Consider the following 7,062-nt stretch of genomic DNA (forward strand, 5'->3'; position numbering starts at 1 on the left):
CACAATGTGGTCCTAATTTTCATTCAAAAGTGGTAGGAGAAGCCACAACAATGTATCACACCACCATCTCTTTGATCTGCTTTCTCTATGACAACTTCATTTGCCAGCAAGCTCAGCCCATGTAGAACCGCAACACCCAGAGCTCCAAACTTGGTGTCCTCAATCTAAACCAACATGGAATCTCTACTTCGCAGTATCTATATCACCCCCTAAAAAGGACCCTGCTAGGTGGGGTGTTCTGATTGCACAGCTTAGCATGTACCTTCCCCTGTGCTGGGAATTTTGACTACCAGGCAGAGCAGGGCCAGGAGGAGCAATTCCTAGAGGAAAAGATGGTGGACACATGAACAGGAACAAATGCATACAGCCATTTCTGGCTGCTAACTGTTCTCTGGAATCTAAGGCTGAAGAGGTTCTGCAGACATACTTGAGCTCCAAGAAGTCTATGATTAATGTTATTCTAAAGTCAGAGGCTCTCACAAACAAGGAAAGGGAGACTGAAGGTAAGGAGTAAGCCAAGAGACTTGATATGCACAAAAGGTCTTAAAAGTTAAAATGTTTTTCCAAGTAAAACTGTGATTATTAAACTAGAGCAAAAACCATAAAATTAATCGTAGCTCTTGAAGTCATTCCGAGAGTGGCATATGCCATCAATTATTTTATAGTTACCCCTAAAGAAAAATGTTTCCAGGAAATTTCTTCTGTCAAATGGCAATAATAACAAGTAAATGCGGAAGAAAGAAGAAGGAAATTCTGAGTCTTGCCAGTTTGGGCTGCTATAACAGAATACCATAAACAGGTATCTAAATCAATTAAAATTTATATCGCACAGTTTGTAGGTTAGCAGTCAGAGATCAGGCTGCCAGCATGGTCAAGTTCTTCCTGAGGCCCTCTTTCCAGTTTACAGATAGATGGTTGCTTTCTCATTGTAGCCTCACCTGGTGGAAAGAGCGAGCTCTGGTCTCATCAAGTTCTCATAAGAACACTAATCCCATTATGGGAGCTCTACTCTCATGATCTTGTATAAATCTAATTAGCTCACCAAGGCAAACCTATACAAATTTTATTTTTTTTCCATTTCCTTCTCAGTGGAACGTAGAAAAGCTGAATCTGCAAAGGCTACTGCAAAACAGTTGGAGGAAATACAAAAGATAAACATGCAGATGATGGGAAAGAAAAGAGTTATCAGGAGCACGTGAAACAATTGACTGAGAAGATGGAGAGGGACAGGGCCCAGTTGCTCGCAGAACAAGAGAGGACTACAGCTCTTAAATTTCAGGTATCCGATTGTGCCATTTCTTTTATCTTTCACTATATGGATTAAAAGCATAGTGTAGAGCTTAACACATGTAGAAAAAGAAATTTTCTAGCCCACACACTAGTAGGCTTTTCATTCCCTTACTGTGTCTAGCCCTGGTCATCTCAAATTACTGAAAGCCATTTGCTTACAGCATAAAACCCCATGAAATCCACTTTGTTAAATCACTACTAAACAGTAGTTATTTACTGCCAATCTTTGGATACATATTTTTTAGGCATTCTGTAATTGATTTTTGACTAATGGAACAGGAACTGTTTATCTTCATTTTTTAAATGAGAAAATTATAATTTAATGAGTTTTAATAAATTTTCTAAATCATAACTCAAGACAATGTGTCTGGACTGGGAAATAGTTATTTTTTTTCCATATCTGTTAGGACTTTATCTCTGGAAGCACCTTAATGAATAAGAAGACAAATAACCACATAGCACATTGTTTAAGCATCCGAGCTTATTCCAGGTTTTTTTTTTTTTTCGAGACATAGTCTCACTCTGTTGCTCAGGCTAGAGTGCCGTGGCATCAGCCTAGCTCACAGCAAACTCAAACTCCTGGGCTTAAGCAATCCTGCCTCAGCTTCCCAAGTAGCTGGGACTACCGGTATGTGCCACCATGCTCAGCTAATTTTTTCCATATAGTTTTAGTTTTCCAGCTAATTTCTTTCTATTTTTTGTTTGTTTGTTTTGTTTTGTTTTGTTTTAGTAGAGACAGGGTCTCACTCTTGCTCAGGCTGCTCTCGAACTCAAGACCTCGAGAGATCCTCCCGCCTCACCCTCCCAGAGTGCTAGGATTACAGGCGTGAGCCACCGCACCTGGCCTATTCCAGGGTTTATGTTTGTCCTGGAATGTGTTGGAGCTTTGAGGCCATATGGTGAGTCAGACTGGGAGTTAACAAAGTCTCTGGGCACAGTTGAGCATCACTCTCGCCAGTGGTCAACCTTATTCCGGGACCTTCCTGTTCCTTGGCCCCACTTGGAGTCTGCGTTGAGTCTGGATGTCAGCCCAGCGATGCCCTATGGGCCACAGCAATCCCTGATCTCCTCAGTATGAGTATTTCCTTGTATTAGTCTCACTGAAATTTTGGGAGCTTATTTAGAATTCCCTCATCAGACAGCTCCCGTGATTGTGAGATTCATGTAGGAAATCTTCCTTTGAATTTCAAACATTTTTCTGGAGTATGTATATGAAAAATCCACATTATATAAGTGAAAGTTGAAACAAACAAAACATTGACAATTTAGATTGAATAACTACGTTCAACGTGCAATCAAAAATCTCAGGATGGAATTCTGTGGCAAAAATATTTTAGGAACTATAAATAGGAAAAATATATTCTTAACCTAGAGAAAAAAAACAGAAAAATTGTAGCAAGGATAGATGACTCCAGAGAGACATAATGAGATTTTAGGAGGATAGAATCAAAGAAAGAATGTCAAAGCTCTTGAGGAATTATTGCAAGTACTAAAAGAAGAATTAACATGAAAATTATGTGACAAATTTAGTAACCTTATTTTATTCTGTACTACATTCAGTATTTCTTTACCTCTTAGGAACAAGAACAGCTACTCAAAGAGGGATTCAAAGAAGAGAACCGAAGACTTCAGGAAGAGATCAAGAATGTGGAGAATAGATACAAAGAAACAAGTATTATCATCTATTTAATAGCTATAATATACAAATCTAGAGAATAGGGGTTTCTTCTCCTACACCTTACTGTCAGGGTTCAAAGACCATCTTTAGAAGATCAGACAACTGCTACTACTCTTAACATGAATTCATGACACTTGCATGTTTACTAAAACACAAAGTCTGCAAAGATGAAGCTTACTTGTGAAGGCAGTCTGTTACTAACAACTGAAGCTACCTATTTCATGCTCACTTATATTGCTAATGGCTAATATGATCTTTTACTGGATCATATATTTGAAATCATTCATATTTTCTGCTGTGTATATAATAAATTGTGTAATTTGGATAAATCTTACTGTGGGGAGTTATCAGACAGCTTCTAATCAGGTAGACTTTTTAATTCTTCATCTATACCATACTTTTAGACCCTTAAACCCCGTGGTCTTACTCAAGGGTTTACGTGTATCCTGGGATGATGCTGGAGCTTTGAAAACATGCAGTAAGTGGAAGTGGGGGTTACCAGTCTTTGGACACAGTTGAGCATCACACCTCCCAGTGGTCAATAGGTCAAGTGCCTGCTGCATTTAGAAGGAAGCCCTCGTCAGCAATCAATGTCAGTGCAATGAAGCTACCTTCAGTGTGAGTGTACAGTTAACCACTGGCCGGAGGCTGCATGGTCTGTTGGAAAAGGTGGCACACCTGGACACTGAATGCAGGAAGAGCTTACATCTGAGGAAAGGGATACATAAGTGGAGGCTCAACCATCTTGATAGAAGCTTTTTGAGTAATTAGTGCCAATCTTCAGTCCTAGGTCACCTCACATGTTTAAGCTCATGAAAGAGCAGCAAAGATGTGTGTTCACTCTTGAAGACAGGTCTGAGTGTGGCATAATATGCCAGCAGCATTATGGCTACCCCAAAGGAAATACTGACCCAGGGAATTTCCTCTATCAAGTAGCAACATAACTAATAAGTCTGAGGAAGAAAGAGGCAACACAGTAACCCTACATATTTTTTTTCCTTTTCCTCCTCAGTGAACCTTATGAAAGCTGAATCTGCACAGAGTGTAGCAAAAATGGTGGACATGCAAAGAAAGTGTAAGCAGATGATGGAACAGAAAGAGAAGAGTCATCAGGAAAATGTGACATGTTTGGTTGAGCAATTAGAGAGAGATAGAGCCAATTTAATTGCAGAGCAAGAAAGGACTCTGACTCGTAAACTTGAAGTATTTAGTTGTGTCATCTCAATTTTCTCATCCAATGGCCAGAGATCAGAGACAGTGATTACAGGTCAGCGCACTTCTTCGCCCAGATAAAGGTGAAAGCCAGACACTACTGCAGTTTTCATTCCCTTTGTGTTTCTATCTGTGTCAATCTGTGGTTGCTGAAGGCCTTATACAAACAGACTATGCTCTACGTATTCTGTATTACTGTATCACTCAATATACAGTAGCGAATAATTGCCAAGCCCTACGTAAGCCCATCATAAAGTGATTTATTTATATGCATTACATATTTGCAACCTCATCTAACAGCACAGGAACACTTCTATTGTTCTTTTTCAAGTAAGAAAATTATAGTTTCAGTAGAAATAAGGTAGTGTGCTGTGTCATATGTCATAGAAGAAGATACATCCTGTCTTTTCTACCTTGTGGAGTTCATCAACATTTTCTTTTTATTGTATCTGCTATGACTTTATCTCTGTGATCACCTTGATTATTAGAAAGACTTTCTAACCATCACGTCACCTAAGCACACTAGCTAAGTGCCCATGCTGCTGGTACCTTCCTGTTTTCTGGGCCCTATTACAAATCTATGAGTAGTGTGAATATCAGATCAGAAATGCACTCTGGACACCAGTAGTCCTGATCTCTTCACCTTTTTTTTCTTACTATGCCCACCAAAAGTTTGCGGGCTTATACTGAATTTCACCATCAGGCATTTCCCCTGCCTCTCAGCATCATATGTAAATCTTAGGAATCTTCCCATTGGCCATGATTCTGGAACAATTATTCATATGTGTGAAAATCCACATTATATGGAGTGAGAGTTGAAGGGAAGAAAGTGTGACAATTGTACACAATTATTGTGTATAACCATTAGTTCAAGGATCCCATAGAGGAATTCTAGAGAAACTATTTCAGGGACTATATTAATAAAAGACATCTGAAGATAGAGAAGAAGTCCTAGAAAAATTAAAAACAAGCATAGAATCCTTAAGAGAGAGTGATATAATGGAAGTTAAGGGAGGAGGAAATTCAAGAAATAATATCAAAATCTATTAGGAGATTAAAGAATGAAAGGTAAACTTATTTGGTAATTATTGAACAATTTTTATAAAATTATTGTATGCCAAGCCACTTTAATTATCCTGTTTCCCTCTTTAGGAGCAAGAATGACATCTCAAGGGTGAAATTATGGAAGAGAGAAGAAAATATCAGAAAGAAATCCAGGATGTGGAGACGAGAAACAGAGAGATGAGCTTATCATGTATTATAATCTTAAAATACAAGATCAAAATTTTCCTATCACACAGCCTGTGACCAGGGCACAAGTGCAATGATCAATTTCCAAGATCCAAACAATTGCCACTGAAATTGAAATTACGATCACTACACTAACATTGATCCATAAATTTTACAAAAAATGAAGTTGAAATGGGAAGGAAATGAGTTACCTACTAAGGCTATTCATTTCATGCTTATTATAGAAATGATTTCAATAATCTTTAACTGAATACTATACATCAACTCATGCACATTTCCTCTGGAGAGATTATAATAATAAATGATGCAATAAATATGCCTTTTACAATAGAGACGTATCAGGCAGATACTGTTTAGGGAAAAAATTTTTCTTCCTCATCCACACCACACTTCTAGACACCCTCAGCCCCATGCTCTTATTTAAGGGTTTATTCCTGCCCTGGGATGAATGCTGTGAACAGAGAGGAAATTAGACGTAAAGTGAACAAGAATTTTGCTCACAGTTGAGCATCACTCCTAAGTGGTCAGTAAGTTACATTTCTTCTAAACTAGAGAGAGATTTTTATTACCCATGACTGTCTGAGACAACTGGCTGGATTTAGCGTGTAGAAAGTGGACAATTTACAACATGGTGGAAGCTTCATGGTCTATAGGCAGTCATGGTACTCCTGGGCCCTGCCAAGGATGTGCTCTTTTCTGTGAAGAGTGCATATATAATTAGAGGCTCAAACTGCTCTCTTGATAAAAGCTCACTGCATAATTACTGCCCTACCCGAAGTCCTCTGTTGGATCTTTAAACTTAAACAAGAATGGTAAACATGTGTCTTCACTCCTGACCACGTATCACAGTGTAGCAAAATATTTCAGGGGCAACATGGTTACCCCAAAGGAATTATTGTCCCAGGGAATTTCCTCGATCTAGTATCAACATAACAAATACATTTCAGGAACAAAGAGGCAGCACAGTAATCCTACATAATTTTTCTTCTTCCTTTTCATCCTTAGTGGAAGAGGCAAAAACTAAATCTGCACAGCGTACAGCAAAAATGGTGGAGGAAATGGAAAGGAAGCTTGAGCAGATGATGGAACAGAAAGAGAAGAGTCATCAGAAATATGTCAGACAACTGACTGAAAAGATGGAGAGGAACAGGGCCCAGTTGCTGGCAGAGCATGAGAGGACTACAGCTCTTAAACTTGAGGTATTTGTGTCATCTTGATTTTCTCATCCAATGGCCAGGGATCAAAGACATTGATTACAGCTTAGCATACTTCTTGGTCGAGATAAAGGCCCTTTGTAGCCCAACACTGTACTACAGTTTTCCTTCCATTCATGTTTTTATCAATGCCTATCTGTGATTGCAGAAGGGCTTTTACAAGCGGACCATGTGCACAGAGCCTGCACTGTTATTTGCTATAACAGTAGCAAATGATTGCCAAGTCCTACACAAAGTGCTTTACATGCATTATATATTTGCAATCTCATCTAATGGCACAAGATCTATTCTATTATCCTTTTTCAAATGAGAAAATTGTAATTTCACAAGATATTAGACACTATTCTGGGATATAACTCATGGAAAAGTATCTAGCTTGTATTTCCTACCTAGGGGCATCCACAGTGATTTTGTTTT

Source organism: Propithecus coquereli, unplaced genomic scaffold (genome assembly GCF_000956105.1).
Source record: "Propithecus coquereli isolate 6110/MARCELLA unplaced genomic scaffold, Pcoq_1.0 Scaffold7, whole genome shotgun sequence".
Classification (NCBI taxonomy): domain Eukaryota; kingdom Metazoa; phylum Chordata; class Mammalia; order Primates; family Indriidae; genus Propithecus; species Propithecus coquereli.